Genomic DNA, 20,172 nt, shown 5'->3' with positions numbered 1-20,172 from the left:
ATATTTAGTTTGTTTAAGAGAACAATAATCTGCTGAGGGGTTCCCCAGAGCACCTGCACATTCTACATTTCCTAGCAGCGCAATGGATCTGTGAGTTTCTTTGCATCCAGGCCAGCAGTTAGCATTTTCACAGTTTTTGATCTTAGCCATTTTCATAACCTAAAATAAAAAGTTCATGGACCAAAGGATCGGTCCCTAAGCGGTGAATCTAATTAACAAGAGGTGACTGGGCTATGAGGGCTCTTACCTAAGTAATGGTTTCATCATTTGATGGCAGTATTAGGAAGTGAGACCTTTTGGAGGTGGGACCTAGATGGAGGAAGGAGTCATGGGGACTTCCCTTGAATGGTATATGCTATTCCAGGCTCTCCTTTCTCTCAGCTTTGTGACCATGTGAACATCTCCATGATGTTCAACTCACCACAGCTCAAACACAACAGAGGAGGTGGACGGGCTGAAACCTTCAAAGCTTCCTCAAGTTCTTTCCTGGGCCATGTGTCACAACAATGAAAACTCTGACGTGTGTGCGTGTGTACATAAACACATACACTAACACATACATACATGTATATATACATAATATAATATAATGTATCATTAATATGTATGTTATATATAATACAATGTTATTATTAATATAACATAATATATATCTATTATATAATATATATTCCATAGATACATATATTCCTCTCATCTTAATTAGTATTTTCCTAACAGGGTTATAGACAGCATCTTTAATGAAGTCTTTCTCTCTTCATGCCTTTTACTATCTTTCAATTAGTTTTTTTTTTTAAACAGTTGGGATTTATAGCTTTTTTTTTTTAATGTTTCCGGTGGAAACACAAAAATTCATGCTAACTAAGAACTCTACCATTGAACTACATCTCCCATCCCCAGTGCTGAATTTTGGCAATTTTGTATTGGTTTTTTTTTTAATTTATTTTATTTTATTTTTTTGGTTTTTCGAGACAGGGTTTCTCTGTGTAGCTTTGTGCTTTTCCTGGATCTCGCTCTGTACACCAGGCTGGCCTTGAACTCACAAAGATCCGCCTGTCTCTGCCTCCTGAATGCTGGAATTAAAGGCGTGAGCCACCAATGCCCCGGCTGTTTTTGGTTTTTTTGTTTGTTTGTTTGCTTTTTTTTTCAAGATAGGGTTTCTCTATGTAGCCTTAGTTGTCCTTGGCTGTCCTGGAACTCTCTGTAGACCAGGCTGACCCTGAACTTGAGGAGAGGATGGGAGGGGAGGGGAGGAGGGGAGAGGAGGGGAGGGGAAGGGAGGGGAGGGAAGAGGAACTGAACTCACAAAGATCTGCCTGCCCCTGCCTCCCCCGAGTACCGGGATTAAAGGCGTGCACCACTACCGCCCCAATGACATTCTTTATGTATCCTAAATCCTAGCCCATAGTCAGATAAATGTTTCCAAATATTTTCCCATCTATAGCATTCTCAATCCCTTAACAAAGCCTTTCATATAGTAAATTTAAACTTCGATGGACTAATCCTGCTATTGATGGTGTTTTACATGTATGACAGAATTGACTTTGTGATGGACCCAAATCTCAAATGGGCGAGAGCCTGCCACAGGTATGAAGGGGAAAGAATGTTCAAAGTTAACATCTGTAAAACTAGGTAGGATGCAGGTAGACTCCAAACGTGTGAAAACAAGAGAACACTTCGATAACCATATTTCCAACAATACTGCCTGAAACCAAAAAAGTTCTGCTCCTTATAGGATGATGAGGTGCAGGTGGGGGTAACTGTTCTGGGATTACAATCTGTAATGTTTGGAATTAACAGATATAAACACCTCCTTTAAAAACAAAGAACTTGCCGGGCGGTGGTGGCGCACGCCTTTAATCCCAGCACTCGGGAGGCAGAGGCAGGCGGATCTCTGTGAGTTCGAGGCCAGCCTGGGCTACCAAGTGAGTTCCAGAAAAGGCGCAAAGCTACACAGAGAAACCCTGTCTCGAAAAACCAAAAAAAAAAAAAAAAAAAAAAAAAAAAAAAAAAAAAAAAAAATAAAAAATAAAAAAATAAAAACAAAGAACTTACTAGTACCAAATACTCCTAGACCCCAGAAATTGGCTTTGGAAAACATCTTCCTATAGGAACAGCATGGAAGTAATAATTAATAAGGATGAAGAATACAGTGAGGAGAGGGACTGCTCCTTTACTTGACAGTATTTTTATAGAACGTTCTACACAAATGAATTTCCTGGCTAATTGATGAAGCTTAACTCCCAAGTTTAGAGTGCCAAAATCCTTTTAGTTTCAACCACAGTGGAGAGAGTTCCCCATCATCATCATCATCAGTCAACGTCAGCGTTTTCCTGTGTGGTACAAAGCCTCTAGGCCCCCACCAGTCCCCAGGACTCCTGCCCCTGTCTCACACTCCTCTACGCTGCCAGCTTGCCTTTGCCTCAGTCTATTGTCCGTCTATACTAGCTACTGGACGTTCTGCCCTCAGTTTTCACGGCTGCTGGGGTGCCTGCCTTTCCCTAGGCTTCCTCTCAGTCTCTAGAGGTTTGTAAAACCCCATAACCTAGTTAGTGACTACCAGTGCTAGTCAAGATCGTCAGCTCTGGGGCTGGAGACATGACTCAATGGTGAAGAGCACTGGCTGCTCTTCCAAAGGACCCACGTTCGACTCCCAGCGCCCATGTGGCAGCTGGCAATCATTTCCAAGTCCAGTCCCAGGGAACTCAACCCCCCTTCTGGCCTCTGCAGGCACTGGGCACACACTTGGTGCCCTTGCAGACATCCAGGCAAAACATCCAGACACATAGAAATAAATTTTAAAACCAAAACCAAAACCAAAACGAGTAAGCAGCACTGAGTGGGGACAGGATTTGCTCGGCTGTGGACGGACTACTACGTCACGTGCAACCGTGTGGTTCCCACTTGTGTGCTCCCGAGAGCTTCGGCAGACACTCCTGACTTCCCCTTCAACACTTGCACTCCTTTCTTCCACAGTAAAATGGGTTCAAGTCCGATGCTGCTCAGACGACATGTCCTAGCCTCTGTGGTGGCTGGGCGAGACATGTGGCAGTGTTTTGGTACCTAGGATACAAGAGCTGCTACTTCTGGCCTGGTCCACCCACCTTCTCAGTTTCTCCTAACTGAGATTTTGTTTGAGAAGGGATCTCGTTTCATTCACTCCTGACTGGCTTAAAACTCCAGAAGCCAAGCAGCCCTCCGGCCTCAGCCTGGACCAGGCCCTAGCACCCCAGCTCCAGCAGCTGTTTTCATGAGTTTGAGTCACCCTAGACAGAGGAGGAGACAGAAAGTGAGACAACAGTGTGGTGCACCGTTACCCCGCTCCCATCTGCTTATCTTTGAGTATCACTAATATTTTCAAGATACCTCAGAGTCAGTAGTACAAATTAAATCTAAATTAAAACACATGTTATACAGAACTTTCTGAGAGGAACAGGGTACGTAGGCTCCGAGATGACCCCAGTGACTCCTGCCTTTGGTACTCACTTTCTTGTGAAATGCCCTTCCTTTGGGTATAACTTTTTTCATTACCGGCTGTGACAGAGGGGCCTTGCTTTCGAGAGGAGGCTCACGACTGTGGCTTTCCTCTCGCGGGCCTTCTCTTACTCTCGCTTGCTCTGATGGAATCCAGCTGCACACCGAGCCGCTCTCGATCCACGTTCATATTAAGGAGCCCCGTCCAACTGCCCTTAAGGAACTGGAACCTGCTCCTTGACCAGGTCATTCTAGCCTTTACACAAGACTGTGTCCCTTGTCTGACGCGGACACACCTATGACACAAGTGTCCAAGAAGGCCACACTTAAATTCTTCTTTCAACATTCATTTGTATTCTTTTATTTACATGTGTGTGTCTGTGTGTGTATGCCATGTGTGTGCCTGCTGAGACCAGAAGAGGGTGTTGGATTCCCTGGAGCTAAAGTTACAGAGGGTTGTGAGCCCCCATGTGGGTTCTGGGAACCAAACCCAGGTCCTCTGGAAGAGCAGCAAGTGCTCTTAGCCACTGAGCCATCTTTCCAGCCCTGAGACTCGAATTCTTGATAAATAAATGTTTATTGTTTTAAGTTAATTCGTTACATAGCAAAAGATAACACAAATATTACAAAAACTAATGCCAGTGGTAAGTGGTAAGATTTAATGATTTTTTTTTCAATTTTTAAAAAATACTGGAAACTTAGAAGAAATGTATGTGTGATAATAAGAGAAACATACAGCTCTCAGGCAGGAAGGTTGGAAGTTCAAGGCCAGTCTGAGCCACACAGTGCGATCCTGTCTCTGAAGAGTACTACATTATCTGGAGTGTCATAGTAGCTTTGTATATGAGCTGCTAGTATAGAAAAGGCATTAGTAGTGTTATTACTGGGCGATGAACTCTGAATGCTGCAATGCGGACGTGCCAGGCAGGATGTGTGCACTGGGCAATAATGGCAGGATGGTTCTGGGGGTAACCAACTGCTTGGATTGGAGGCCTGCTCCCCAGGAAGGAATTCATGCCAGGCACTGTAAGCCCGGTCAAAAGCCACGGTCCAGAGGTCATAGGACCTAAGAGGAAATCCACCACTATCGTTTTGCTAAATAGATATGTTGTCTAAATGCTTACCCCTCAACCTTGGCCAGAGGAGCTTCTTCTGCATTAGCAGCAGGTAATGTAGAGACTCACAACTGGTCAAAGTGCTGAGACTCAGGGACTGCAGAGTGCCCAGCTCTAAACGGAACATCTGTATCAACCCCTACAGGGCTGAGGAACATCCTGAAAGAGGAGGCAGAGAGAAGAGAAGGGCTGGAGGCGGGGAGATGTGCTGCAAAACGCTGTCTTCCACACAAGACACGCACGAGATCAAGCCAATATCGAGCAGGCGGCATGAACAGGACTCAGTGGGCTACCCTCCCACCTCCAAAAGAGAGAGGACACGTTAGAGAGGTGTCCAGAGGGAGTGAGAGGAAAAGGTGAGGCAGCCAGGACCAAGACACTTTGTATACATGATCTGAAAAAAGAATGTTTACAGCTACAATTTCTACACCAGTAACTGGTCTTTGAAAGTTGCTCAAATAATTCATTTTATTTTAATCTTTTGGACCAAGGACTTCATTTCAAAGTAATAGCCTATATTATATAATTATAAAGATTCCATACTCTTTTCAATCAAAATAAAATAGCATCTTGATTATAACTGAATGGAATTCTGTGAGATTTACAAAATGTTGTAAAACTCATGAGAGGTATAAATAACAACAACCACATTTCTAAATGCTTTAGATTTGGGGAACATTTAAACACCATCAAATTAAATAACTGTATCTTCAGTCTCTGCAGTTCCTACCTCCAAACAGACTCTTACACAAACACAATAGGTGTGTGTGTGTGTGTGTGTGTGTGTGTGTGTGAGAGAGAGAGAGAGAGAGAGAGAGAGAGAGAGAGAGAGAGAGAGAGAGAGAAAGAGAGAGAGAGAGAGAGAGATTGAGAGAGTTCCTTCAGGTTGATTTCTGTAAAGCTCGAATGAGCAGAGCAGCATTTTTTTAAGTTTCATTGAGAAAGAATTCATACTGTACAATCCATCCACATGACTCATCCAACTCCAAGGCTTTCACAATCCTGGCGGGGTTGACAAGCCATCTTTGCGCTTGGTGTTTAGGGAGGATGTGATAGAGCGGAGCCGGAGTGGGGGTGGCAGGGGTGGGTGTACAGAAATCCCTCCCCTTTGCAGAGGTAAAGATCTCTTCCAAAGTTAACCTGCAGAACTTTCTTCCTGGGGTCCTTCTTGGCCTTTATTCCAAATGACTGCCCTGCACCTTCCTCAGGCCTGGAAAGAATGACCTCTAAAAGCACACAGATTCCCACAGAGCCTCTGAGCCTCGTGCAAAGTGCCAGAAGGGACCTAAGTGTACAGAGATGGTGGCCCATCAGGGCCCCTGGCAATGGAAACTTCTGCCGGGGACTATCCAGGGCTCCTGCTTTGGAATTTCCTGCTACAACACAGAGGAAGTTATAAGACCCTGCTGTGGTTTAGCTGATCCAGTGAGCAAATGTATGTTGATTATTCTGCTAAGTACAAAGGCAATGTACAATCCAGAAAAACACAGGAAAAGTACATGTGAGATGAGCTCCTGGTGGAGGCTAGACACTAAAGCAAGCACACTTCTAGGACCGGCTTGAGAAACCCACCGAAGGGAGAGGACACAAGCTGCCTCTAGGTGAGGGGCAGCTCTGTCACGTAAGGGACAGTTCCTACCACGATCACCACCGTATTCCAACATCAACACGAGCTGAGCGGCCGGCCCCACCCTCCTCTTAGGCAATGTGACCTAGTAAGAGTTAGCCTGTGAGTCTCCATAGAATTACCAAACTACACTGGAAATATTTTCTTCATCTTTTATCTGCAGGATCAATGATTGCTCTCTGAGAACTCGACAATATGAATTTCTTAGTTTTACATTAAATTTAAGTGCTAGAATTAATTTCACTATTTATGGCCCACTATATGCAAAGGTATTTTACTGGAAATTCTACAGATTTCAAAAACTTCATTTGAAAGATGCCATTTGTCAAATAAGCCTTGGTAAGAAAATTAAGGTCACCATAAATGCCAGCATGCACATGCGCGCGCGCGCGCGCGCGCGCGCGCGCGCACACACGCACACACACACACACACACACACACACACACACACACACACACACACACACGGGCAGGACCAGGAAACCCTTAAGACTAATGCAGCAAGGCAGAGGCGTCAGGGTGGGGAGCGCGAGGCACACACGAAGAATGACCTGAGAAATGAACAAGTTCACTATCACAAAATCAAGAAGCACCCAACCTTCACCAGTACAAATGGCTCCAGAGGGAACAACCAAGCTGGAAGTTACAGGACCTTTTAGGGAAGATTTGTTTTCACTACTTTTAATTATGTGCATGTGTATGCAAGTGTGTGCTGGTGCCCAAGGTAGCCCGAGGCATCAGATCCCCTTGGGTCCCCTAGAGCTGGAGTTACAGGTGGTTGCTAGTCCCCATCCCCCGTGCCCCAGCCCCCCCCCTCCCCGGCACGCAATGGGTGCTGACCCACCTCCTCTAGGTACTCTCGGCCACTGAGCCCAGCTCCAGCTCCTGCCATAGCACCGTCAGTCACCAAGTTCAATCCACACTCAAGGAGAGAATTCTACTTCTTAGAAAAAGTGTAAAACAATCTGAGGACATATTCTTTAAAGTACTATAATCATTATAAAATGTCTTTCTTATTTCTGGTAACATTTTTTTTTTTATTCTGAATCTACTTTCTCTACATTTATAAAGTCATCGATGTTTCTTTCTGACACTTGGGTCCGGCCCCCCACCCCACGCCGGCTCCCTGAGCCATCGACAGCTAGTGTATTTCCTGGTGTGGGTGGGTTCAGGTCTAGCACCTTGCTATTTATTTTCTTTCTTCTCAGAAGGAACAACAAAATTGTCTTTTGTTTATTTTTTCTTCTCTTTTTGGACTGAGTATTTTATTTTTCTATTTGCATATCAGTTATTTTATTATGCTTACAATATACATTTTAATTTAAATTTTTTATTTTATTTGTGCATGTATGTGCATGTGCATATACAGTTGCATTTGTGAGTGAATGCCATGTATCTACGGATATCCAGAGGCACCAGAAAAGGGTACTGGATCCCTAAGTAGCTGGAGTTAGAGGAAGTTGAAAGCCATTTGATATGGATGCTGGGAAGTGAACCCAGGGCCTCTGTAAGAGCAGGAAGCATTCAACCACTGAGTGGCCTTTCCAGCCTCACACATTTTAAACTGAGGATATAACCTTCAAAGAACACCAAGACCACTCTGGATACATTTGAGATTGTTCCTGGTCTACTGGTTCCATATATTTTATTTCCATGTAATTTCTAAATACCATAATACAATGCTATTATATTTGTTTTAACTATTTTAAGATTTATATTTGTGTGTGCGTGTGTGCGTGCGTGCGTGCGTGTGTGCGTGTGTGTGTGTGTGTGTGTGTGTGTGTGTACACAAGTGCATGTGCGGCTATGTGCAAGTGAAAGTCAAGTGCACAAAGGCAAAGGCCTTAGACCCCCTGGAGCTGAGTTATGGAGGAGTGTGAGCTGCCTGATGTGGTGCAGGGCACAGAACTCAGATCCCTTCTCGAGCAGAAGGCACCCTTAACCACTGAGACATCCCTCCAGTGCTGTGTTCTAGAATGGAGTCTTTCACATTTATTTAGATATTCACCGCTTCCGGTGCTATTATTCTTTGTCTGCGTCTAAGTTTCCATCTGGGCTCTTGTTTCAACTTGAGGACTTCCTTCATCCTTCCTGATGTGCAGGTCTGCTGCTCACTCAGCTCTTGGTGTTGAAACGGCACGGTGTATCTTCATTTCCGAGGGCTTTCACCTCATCTGTGGTTTCCCGAGGGCTTTCCTCCAACACCTTGAACACGTACTTCTGCTGTCTTAATTCTACAGTCTTCGGCCTCACGGTTCCTGATAGGGAGTATTAACTCTCTAGATAAAACTTTTTATGCTTTTTATTTGACATTTCTGTCAATATCATGGTCTTTTACTTTTCTTTTTTTAAAGCAGATGTGGTTACAATGTAGTTTTGTGTCATTCTCTTTCGGTTCACAGAGCTTCTGATTTTCATCAAATTTGAGTACTTCGAGTCTCATTTTATTCCATTTATGTTTGCCCTTAGACTGTGTCCTGGGTCACTTTATAAGATTCTCTGTCCATTTCTTTTACAGCCATGTTCCCCCAAGTACCACACTGGCAAGTCCACAGATCTTCCGCTACAGTTTCTCGTCTGCTGTGATGCCCAGTCAGTGATGTTTTCATTTCAGATGCTGTTTTCCAGCTTTAGAAAGTCTGGTTTAAATGTGCTTATGTGTTCATGTCTTTATCTTAAACCCTTGATCACACTGATATCATATCGGTCCTGCTAGCTAGTCACTTCCAGGCCTCTTTACAGCGATCTCTCCCCTCTCTCTCTCTCTCTCTCTCTCTCTCTCTCTCTCTCTCTCTCTCTCTCTCTCTCTCTCTCTCTCTCTCTCTCACTTTCTCTGTGTATTTATATCCATAGACATAGATTTTTTATATTTATATCCACAGACAATTGCCACTCTCAACTGAATCAGAGAAGTCTCTCTTCCCAATAAACTGTTAATGAATGCAGACTCATAGCTGCACAGAGTGCTGAGAATAAATCATGGATGGGTACTCAGTCCTAAACCAAGCATTTGTTACATCCCCACCAAAGTTCAAGGAAAATTGTGGGGGGAGGGGGAGCACGGGGGGGGGGGGGGCAGGGAGGCAGGTAGAGAGAAAGTCTGTAAATGTTATCTTTTGGAAATACACAGCCATTGCAGTCATTAACGCAACAACTAGAGGTGTGGTGGGTCTGTAAAACACGGTGTCCACGAACAGACTGCTGAGCATGGGGAGGCCAGGCAGAGCAGCACAGGCCTCTAATCCCAGCACTAAGAAGGCAGAGGCCAGTCTGGTCTACATAGCAAGCTCTAGACCAGCCAAGTCAAACTGTATCTACAAACAAACCCCCCAAAATAAATACAGAGAATGGAGGACGGACTCGGGGGGCACTACCCCTCACTGCTGAACTATTTCCTACAGGAGATTCAGGCAAAGGGGGGTCACCGCCTTAGCTGCTGTGCCCAATGGCAGCCACACTGGGCTGGAATCCAGGGTTACACTAAAAGGGTCCGGAAACAAAACCACAAGTCACAAATCTGGGAAAGGAACCTCCAGGGAGGAAAGGAAGCTGGCAGTGAGGGGGAGGGAAGTGAGGGTTGGGAGGAGAGAATGACCAGAATGCCTGTCATACAGGTATGAAATTATCAAAGAACAATCATTTTTTTTTTTTAAGTTGACCAACATTTTAAGTCACCTGCAAATTAACTTGATCTTTTCCAACTTGTTCTTAAGTTCTGTCAGAATCTAGATGAGGGCTTCTCAACGTTGGTTCTACTGACATCTGAGGCCACACCATTCCTGGGGCGACTGTGGAATGCAGCTGTTCCACAGCATTCCTGGCTTCAATCCCACATGGCGGCAGCAACTCCCAGTTGTGACAATACAGAATGTCTCCAGATATTGCCAAATGTCCCCTGGAGTCTCTCCTAGTTCTCTGCCCAGCATGCAGAGTCCAGTTAACAGAGCAGGACTGGCCCTAATAAAAACTCTAGCACCAAGGCTCTGAGAAGCTTCACTAGTAGTCAACATTTCATACATACCCATCATCACAACTTGTTGCTAAGGAAATGAAGTGTTCTGCATCCTGTATGATGTCACTGGGAGGGGATTCTTAGAATCTTGTGCTCCTGACTTCACTCCACATGCCTCTTCCCTTTGCTGATTTTTTTTTTTTGGGGGGGGGGGCTTTGTGTCCTTCCACTGGATTACATCGTAGCCCTAAGTGTGATTGTATGTTAGGTCCTGTGAGTTCTCCCAGGATATGACCAAACTCGGGGGTGCTCTGGGACCCACCCACACACTGGCCATACAAGTTTAACTGAAGGTACACCCAGCTTGGGGTTCTCCTGACTTAAGGGACCCTATGTAGATATGTGGGGCTCTTATTCTGCATGGTTCTGTCCTCTCTGGCATCTGCCCTCACACACACCAAGCTCTTTAGCTTCACTGACCCCTACACCTCTTTCTTCAGCTCAGGCACACTATAGATGGGTCATGCTTTAGCAGAACCAATGGTGACCTCAGGACTCACTCTGTCAGACATTAGGCCCACGCTGCTGGTGTCTAGTATATGAAACAGTCCTTTCATGCATTTCTGTCCAGTTTGCTAGTTATCTGAGGTATTTACTCAATGGTGATGGGCAAAAAATCCTCACTGTAACGTATTTTAGGGCCAGTGTGGAAGGCTCAGTAGGTGGACACTCGCCACACACACCTGAGTGTGACCCCAGAGGCCAACTTGAAGGTGGAGAGACCAGACTCTATAAAGCTGCCCTTCACATACATACCATGAAACATTAGCATATATGTAGAATAATACAATTTTAAAAGATTTGTTTTTAATCATGTGTGTGTATGAGGGGGGCATGTACACATGTGTGCTGGCACCCACAGAGGACAGGTGTCGGATCTCCTGGAGCTGGAGTTGCAGGTGGTTGTAAGCTACCTGATGTGGGTACTGGGATTTAAACCTGGGTCCTCTGCTGTAGACGAATTTCTACACGGTCTTATTAAATAAAAAATAATCATGGAGCCAGATATAGGGGTGAAAGCCTGAGAGAGATCAGAGGAATCGGAACAGCCACAGCCAACCTCACCTCACTGATACCTCAGCTTCCAAATGCAAGTGACTTCCTGTCTACCCACGCCTATGGGCCTTGGTGATTTGCTCTCTGTCCAGCTACATCACTTCCTCTTCCTGCCCTGCTCTGTCACTTCCTGTCTGTCTGTACAGACCTTCATGGTTAATTAGTGTTGGAATTTAAGGCGTGTGCCACCACACCTGGCTGTTTCCAATGTGGCCTTGAACTCACAGAGATCCAGACAGATCGCTGCCTCCCAAGTGATAGGATTAAAGGCGTGTGCTAACATTGCATGACTTTTGTGTTTAGTTAGTTATAATGGCTTGGTTTTTTCCTCTGATCTCCAGGCAAGCTTTATTTATTAAAGCACAAATAAAAATATCACCACATTTCAGCACAAATATCACTCTGCAAGAGCAGTAAGCACTTTTAACCTGAGTCATCTCTCTAACCCCTAAAATTTTAGTTTTAAACTAATCTGAGGTATTAAGTTTGTGGTTTTTTTTTGGTGTTTTGGGGTGTTTTTTGTTGTTGTTGTTTGGTTGGTTTTTTGAGACAGGGTTTCTCTGTGTGGCTTTGCGCCTTTCCTGGAACTCGCTCTGTAGCCCAGGCTGGCCTCGAACTCACAGACATCTGCCTGTCTCTGCCTCCCAAGTGCTGGGATTAAAGGAAGTTTGTGTTCTTAATGAAGCAGCATTCCAACCAAGAAACATCTGAAAGGACCAGACACACTCTTGGTCATTAGCACTGGTTATTCCTGGTGTTAGTTACGGTTATAAGTGTTTCTTTCTCTTGATTTGAGTGGTTTCGGCTTTGGAAAGCTTTTGTTGTTTATTCTTTGTTTCTTTGTTGTTGTTTTGAGACTGAATTTTACCGTGTATCTCCGGCTGGCCTGTAACTTTCTATGTAGATCAGGCTGGTCAGAACTCACAGAGATCCACCTGCCTCTGCCTCAAGAGAGTTGGGTTTAGCTGGGCAGTGGTGGCGCACGCCTTTAATCCCAGCACTCGGAAGGCAGAGGCAGGAGGATCTCTGTGAGTTCAAGGCCAGCCTGGGCTACAGAGTGAGTTCCAGGACAGCCAGAGCTACACAGAGAAACCCTCTCTTCAAAAAACAAAGAGTGTTGGGATTAAAGGGGTGCACCACCATGCCTGGCCTGATGATTTCCTTCTTAGCCACATCTCTTTCTGTTAGATTTTGTCCACACTCCCTCACAGGCCTATTTATCTGGATCACATTTGTTCTAACACATTTAAGAAGCACTTACTAGGAGGTAGCCTGGTGTGGTGGTGAAGTGCCTGAGATCAAACTTGATTCCTCCTTTCACCAGCTCTGTGGCCACAGGTCTTAAACCCTCCATGCCCAGGTTTCGTCATCAGTTAATGGAAAAAATGGTCCCTCTCTCATAGGGATCTGAACCCAGGTAGTGTAATTCTAGGGCGAGAGCAAACTGGCTCCCCACAGTACAGTTATTAGGGGCATAAACTCTGGAGTCACAAAGTCACAACTGTGCCTAGTGAGGCCAAGGAAGAGAGAACATTTAGATTGTGCAAATTTGACCTGCAGAAGCAGAGAGAGGCAGAGAACTGATGGTCAAGACTAGGATGAAATGGCAAAGTCCATTTAGGACACTGAGACTTTTCTGATGCGATTAAAACATTGAATGCATTCGGGAGGTGGCAGTGATGAAGCCAGGAGTCGCTGGAGGCATCGTGTGTGTGTGTGTGTGTGTGTGTGTGTGTGTGTGTGTGTTCCAAACTTCTCCATGCCATGGTACAGAAAGAAAATGGAATCTGCAGTAGATTACAGTAGATAAATGTCCCTGCTTATCATTGCTGGGTAAGACAACTGAGGACGAGAGGAGCCAGGACCTAACTGCTCCCATCCCAAGACGTCAGGGGACTGGATGCGAAGAGAGGAGGGCAGGGAGGCTGGAGTGGGATTCCAGTTTAGATGACTACAGGACAGAGGGCAGGTAGGGAGGAGGTAGAGAACTTAGGAAAGGAAGGCAGGGGCCCAGGGGAGAGACAAGGAGTCTGTCGGGACATACTGAGTCATCTGCCTGCCAGACCTTAGAAGATATTTTGCAACACACTGCCTTGCCGGAGGTCTGGAGGAAGACCTACCATTTCATCTGACTCATCAACCAAAATCTTGGTTTTCTTACCTTAATTAATCATTACCTTTAGAGCTGTTTTCAAGCCCTGTCCCAGTGTCTTTCAGATACATGAGAATGACAGACAGTTTAGGGAACCGCGTCTATTGGTTTGAGGAGAGAGCAGAAGGGTTAGAAGAAGTTGGGGTGATGTTTATCAGACATTTAGAAAAGGTGACAAGAAATGCTTCTGGTGCACGCTTACAGGATCGCAATTTAGCATGGCTGTTACAGGTGGGAAGGACCAGGTGGTGGTGAACACTAGGCTCCTCCGTACTCAGGAAGGTAGGATGATGCAATTGTGCAACACTGAATTGCCAGGATCACCAGGGTCAAGTCGCTAAAAGTGCACAACACTTCTGATTGCCTAGAATGAAGAAAACGTCTTCTTTCCTATGCATTAAAGCAACACCTCATTAACGTTGACTTTCGTTCTCTTGTTACTAGTTCCAATGTGATGGATGACAGGAAGTAGTGTACGAGGAGAGAACATACCTTAAGAGAGGAAATTCTTTCAGAGATCTCAAGAGTTTGATCTACTACCAGCTGTGGTTCTGCCATGTGGAGACTCTACCAACACTTAGATGGTGTTTTCACAAGTGTGCGCTGACTATCCTGTAATTCAACTGCACGGAGGAGCACGACAGCCAAGGCTGGAACGAGCTCACACTGTTGAGCGTTACAGAAGGGTGAGGGCCACTTGCTAATAACTACCATAAAAGGAACAGATGACTAAGAACAGAGAGGAAGTATGACTAAAAAGTCCCTCCGTGTGTGTGTGTGTGTGTGTGTGTGTGTGTGTGTGTGTGTGTGTGTGTGTGTGTGTGTAAGTCCCTGAATAACTAGGCATACCAAATGCGGTCTGTCATAAAATTATTTACTGCTAAATTCTGTACTTAGACACCAAATATAATGTTTGCCCAAGGACTAAAATTTGTATAAATCATTCAACTGCAAAGTGTCAAAAAAATAAGACCATCAATACGCAAAAGTGCTGATCAACCCACACAGGCTGGGCTGGGCTGGGTTAACTCCAGAGGACTCCTTCACTTCAGAAGCAGAGACCACTATGGTTGCACACCAGGGCCCCATGTCACGGAACCTCAAGCACTGGGGAAACCCTGGCTGGGACATGGCAGCCTGCCTTTGGTCCCCAGAGAAGCTCCTACCACAGCTAGACCACACCTATCAAGAGAGACTGAGGTCTGGGGCCACAGCTCAGTCAGAGCTCTTGTTCTTACAACCAAGGCCCAGTCTAGATCCTGGGATCCAAAACTAAACAAGTCCGTGAACAAGCATACCCAAGGCCATGTTCGGAAATGCAGCCTGGCTTATTTGCTTGTTTTGTTTTGTTTTTGTTTTTCAAGACAGGGTTTCCTGTGTAACAGTCCTGGCTGTCCTGGAACTGGCATTATAGACCAGGCTGTGGTCAAACTCACAGAGATCCACCTCATCCACCTCCCATGCTGGGACTAAAGGTGTGTGTGTGTGTGTGTGTGTGTGTGTGTGTGTGAGAGAGAGAGAGAGAGAGAGAGAGAGAGAGAGAGAGAGAGAGAGAGAGAGAGAGAGAGAGAGTGTTTTTGTTTTGTTTATTTTTTAAACACAACTACCTATGAATATCCTGGACCTCACAAAGGATATTCTAAGAAAGCGGTACTTTCCTCCCAAATGTAACTTCAAATTACTGTGACAAGTTACTATTATTACATAACCATTTACCCTTACATTTTGAGGTTGTTATCACATCATTCCCCCACTTGAGGGGACACACTCAAGACCCATGTTTGTTTCATGACAGCACGGTGTTTTCCTGATGTTTCTCTGCTTGTTACAGGACATTACGGACATTCAGGAGAGAAAATATTTATAAGAGAGAGCAAGCGGCGACTCAAACAGGGGAATGGCCTAAAAGGACTGGAGGACCACCTTGTCGCACATAGAGAAGTGACACTTTTAGGCATGTGATTGAGATTGTTTTTTTTTTTTCCCCTAGCTTTATATTTTTAGCTTTCCTAGTATATGCTACTATCTAGGCCTCTAACCATGTCTATATCAGATACCACACAGGATTTCAATAAAATTTACATCTTTACCGTATATGAACCTTGCATATTAAGAATCCATGCTCAGGGTTGGGGATTTAGCTTAGTGGTAGAGCACTTGCCTACAAGGCCCTGGATTCAGTCCTCAGCTCCAGAAAAAAAAGGGGGCGGGGGGGGGGGGGGGATGGATCCATGCTTCCTGTGTACAATACAAAGCAGCTTTCTTTCATTTACTATAACTGATTATGACCCAGGCTGGCCTCAAACTCCTGATCCTCCTGACTCCACATCTTTAGCATACCCTACTGAAGTCTGCCACTACAACCAGCTCTTTTTATAATTGATTATAGAGAGTGAGACTTACTTTCCATATTAGCATTTTACTGACTGATCAGTTGATACTAATTTTTTTAAGGTAGGCTCTCATGCAGCCTTATTGGCATTTTAGTATCCTTCCTCCTAGTGACTGATGTATAGTAAGAAAAAGCTAGATGTAACAAATACATTGTGCAGCGTTCTGCACAGCTGAGTGTAGAATCCCGTGAATTCTGCAGGCGTCACGGCGCAGCATAGAGAACCCGGACTGCTTTGCTGCACCTGGCCCCTCCCTCCAGAAGAGCTCCCTGCGCAGTGCAAAGTCCTGCTCCTCCCGGTTTTCATTCCAGTCGATTCCACTCTCAATACCAGGGATGGCTATGTGCCCCTGGCCTGGTCAACCCAAGACTGCATGCCCCTTGCCACAATGATGGGCTCACTGATGCCTACACCCCCAAAACAGGTCAAAAGACTGAACACCAAGGTGTTTGCACACCCACTGCCTGGGATGTGCCCTCTAGAGACTGAACACCAAGGTGTTTGCACACCCACTGCCTGGGATGTGCCCTCTAGAGACCGAACACCAAGGTGTTTGCACACCCACTGCCTGGTGTGCCCTCTAGAGACTGAACACCACGGTGTTTGCACACCCACTGCCTGGGATGTGCCCTCTAGAGACTGAACACCAAGGTGTTTGCACACCCACTGCCTGGGATGTGCCCTCTAGAGACTGAACACCAAGGTGTTTGCACACCCACTGCCTGGGATGTGCCCTCTAGAGACTGAACACCAAGGTGTTTACACACCCACTGCCTGGGATGTGCCCTCTAGAGACCGAACACCAAGGTGTTTGCACACCCACTGCCTGGTGTGCCCTCTAGAGACTGAACACCAAAGTGTTTATTTGCACACCCACTGCCTGGTGTGCCCTCTAGAGACTGAACACCAAGGTGTTTGCACACCCACTGCCTGGGATGTGCCTCTAGAGACTGAACACCAAGGTGTTTGCACACCCACTGCCTGGGATGTGCCCTCTTTCTACACGGGATATTAAGATGGCGAAAGCTGGTTCTGGCTGTCTTTGCTACCACAGCAGACAATGAACCACAGGTAAACACCGAGATGAAGTGAGAACACACTGACCCCATCCGTCATGTGCGCGGCGGCGGCAAACTCAGGCCATCCCTGTCGTCACTGCCCTCCTCCGATGCCGGCCTGCAAACTTCCTGGACTCTTCCCGTCCAGCCTGCCAGAATGCTGGAGGACCCAACACCGCTGTGACTGAAGTAGGCCACTGTCAGTTTCTAGTTTTGCAACCAAAAAGCCTGGTTAGTCCAAGGGATGAAAAAGTGCGTGATTTTAAGGTGGAGAAAGATAGACATGACTATGTAACAATCAATAAATAGTAATAAAACAAAAAAATGGTGACTGTAATTGGTGAGATTACTAGCTAATAAGTACACAAAAAGGTACTGACATTAATGAGGAATAAATGAAGTTTTAAAAAATTATCATATTATTATTATTATTTATTTCACTTTATGTGTGTGAGTGTTTTGTCTGCAGGTGTGTCTGTGCATCATAAGTGCCTGGTACTCTTGGAGGCCAGAGGAGGGTGTCAAATTCCCTGGAACTGGAACTAAAGCTACACGTTTGTGGGCTGCAATGTGGGTGCTGGGAATTGAACCTGGGTCCTCTGGCAGAACAGTTAGTGTGCTAAACTGCTGAGCCGTCTCTCCAGCACCACTCCTTTTTTAAAAATTTATCTATTATTCTTTTTTATGTCATTGGTGTTTTGCCTGCATGTATGTCTGTGTGAGGGCATCATATCTTGGAGTTACAGACAGTTGTGAGCTGCCATGTGGGTGCTGGGAATTGAACCCCAGGCCTCTGGAAGAACAGCCAGTGCTCTTAACCACTGAGCCATCTCTCCGGCCTCCCCCCCCCCTTTTTTTTTTGGTTTTTCCGGACAAGGTTTCTCTGTGTATCATGGTTGTTCTGGAACTGGCTCTGTAGTCCATAGACCAGGCTGGCCTAAAGCTCAGAGATCCTCCTGCCTCTGCCTCCCGAGTGCTGGGACTAATGATGTGTATCACCACTGCTCAGCTTCAGTCCCTATTTTTATGTTTTTTTTCCTTCTCTGTGTGTGTGTGGAGGCAGGGGGTGTGCTGGGGGGTGAGGGCAATCTTGGGAAGTTCTTTCCACTCTTTGCGTCCCAGGAACTGAACTTAGATCGTCAGTCTTGGCTGCAGGCACCTTTACCTGCTATCTCATCCTGCAAAATGGAGTGACAGCAAGCAAACAAATGTAGAAAGACTGTAGTCTTCCAAAATAAATCCTGGCAAGGTTAAAAAAAAAAGTATCTATATTGTTTGTCATTAAGACACCAACATTCAGCACGTAGGATGGGAAAGTTACTAAAATAATGAACTAGTCACATCAGGAAAGAAGACAGTGAACAGACAACACAGGCCTTCTCATGCATTGCTACAGTCCCCGGAGCAAACCACCAACATTATGAACTAGTCTAACATGTATCGATAGACTCTTCAGAATTTATCCTGTGGAGAAAAATGGGAACATATGCAAAGACAGAAGAGTGTATGATGTTTCCAGCACTCTGTCGCTTATAAAAAACGAATGAAAAAACAGCACAAATGCCCAATAATAGACTTTCTGAATAGAATATAGCCAATGCTAGAATACTATGCTGCAATGGAAAAAGGTCATCATCTGTAGTGCCAGAAAAAGATCCTCATGACCGGAGGATATAATTTATATATATGGATATCCCAAGGAAAAAGAAGTTTGGGAGTTGGGTTAAGTTCCTTTGTTGTTTTGTTTCAAGACAGGGTTTCTCTATGTAGCTCTGGCTGTCCTAAAACAGCTTTATCTTGCTCTTCTGAATTGTGCACACCTAACTAAGGCAGCTGAGGAGCTCTGTGGGACGAAGCAGGGCCAGCAGACAGGCTCAGAGGCTCGCTGCCTGGCTTGTGAGCGTCGGGCACGCGTGCAGCCCGGTGACTGTGTTCTTTCACGGCACACAGACATCTCTTTACTTGCTACCATGATAAAAGAAGACAAGCCTGGTGCTGGAAATGCTTCCACTGTGGATCTACGGGTTTCCCTCTATCAAAAGAGGTTGCTTCCTTTTTAGCAATTCTCTGCTTCATCTATAGCCCAGGTCCAGGCTCACGGCACTGCCCCTTTGAACAGGGACACACTTTTAAAGTAAAGCCTCTCCTGCCTGGCCCCACACTCAAGACCTAAAACCTAGCAACTCATCCTTCATGCCGCCAGAAAAGTCTGCCTTTGGTACTAGAGTACCATCTTCTGGGGTTGAAACAATCCACAGAGTAGGAATCTACTACCTTAATTACTTACCACTCGCCTGGATGCAAAGACTGATTTTGTGTCCTGACAAGTGTATTTGTTTTGTTCTGGGTTTTAAGAGTGGTCTCTTTTAGGTAGGTTCAATCCTTCTAAAGTCACAGCTCCGTCCCTTTTCATAGTAAGCATCTGATCTTGGCCAGCAGCTCTTTCATGCAATGCTTGACTGGAAAGGCAAGATGATCTATGGGGTCACAGGTCATTCTAATAAAACTCTGGCCTTGTAGACTAACACCACACTCACAAATCAGCACACACCGTCACTACAGCCAGATCTGTGTCCCTGGCTCTATACTACCCAGTAGATATTATTTTCACGCTGACTTTATAGAGAGGTGATCAGAAGAAAGACAGGAAGTGCCGTGAGCACACTGTGAGTGTCGCTGATGTCGCTGTGTTAGCTACTTCTCGTTGCTGTGACCACAGAGGAAGGCTTATTTGGCTCTTGGTTTAAGAGGGTAAGTTCCAGCACAGCAGGGAAGATGTGGGGGGAGAGGAGGCGGCGGCTGTAACTGCACTACAGAGAGATGGGTCTATTCAGGATGGCTCTCCATCAGTTAATCCTCTTCAGAAAGCTCTCACAGACACACTCAAAGACCTCACTAAAGCCCTAGGTGTTTCTTAATACAATCAAGTCCACAACCAAAACTACCCGTCACCACGGCAGCCCAGGCTGGCCTGCAAATCAGAATGTGTCCCTGGCCCGACTTAAGCTCACACCTCCTGCTTCAGCCTCACAAATGCTGGAGTGGAGTTACAAGCATGCCCTACCACGTCTCAAAGACTAAGCTCTCAACTAGTATACGTTCTTAAAAATAATTTTGGGCAAGCAGAAACTACAAATACAAAGCCAGATGTAATGGCACATGCCTATAATCCCAGTACACATGAAGCAAAGGCGGTAAGAGCAGAGATTTAGTTATCCTTGGGTATACAGCAATTCAGAAGTCAATGTGGGCTACATGCCAGCCTGTGTTAAAACATACACATAC

The 20,172-nt window shown here is 45.4% G+C and overlaps 1 protein-coding gene and 1 long non-coding RNA gene across 12 annotated transcripts in view; one reads left to right on the top strand and one right to left on the bottom strand.

Annotated features, from left to right (window-relative positions):
- Sertad2 (SERTA domain containing 2) overlaps positions 1-20,172 on the bottom strand; it is a 114,223-nt gene that overhangs the window by 55,193 nt on the left and 38,858 nt on the right. For 3 of the 11 annotated variants that reach the window (XM_076546035.1, XM_042285575.2, XM_076546036.1), the window contains exon 1: positions 9,892-10,336. The exons of 6 other annotated variants lie outside the window; for them this stretch is intronic. The gene's annotated coding sequence lies outside the window, so the exon portion shown is untranslated. Of the gene's footprint in view, positions 1-9,891; positions 10,338-20,172 lie in introns of those variants that run through there. 2 more of the 11 variants (XM_076546039.1, XM_042285577.2) reach the window with 2 other exon arrangements.
- On the top strand, positions 10,340-15,541 carry LOC121832683 (uncharacterized). Its single transcript, XR_006076333.2, has 3 exons — positions 10,340-10,521; positions 13,881-14,122; positions 15,268-15,541. It is a non-coding gene; the product is annotated as an uncharacterized LOC121832683 (long non-coding RNA).

Source organism: Peromyscus maniculatus, chromosome 10, assembly GCF_049852395.1.
Source record: "Peromyscus maniculatus bairdii isolate BWxNUB_F1_BW_parent chromosome 10, HU_Pman_BW_mat_3.1, whole genome shotgun sequence".
Classification (NCBI taxonomy): domain Eukaryota; kingdom Metazoa; phylum Chordata; class Mammalia; order Rodentia; family Cricetidae; genus Peromyscus; species Peromyscus maniculatus.
The sequence above is the reverse complement of the archived record's forward strand: the minus strand, read 5'-3'. Positions and strand labels throughout refer to the sequence as shown.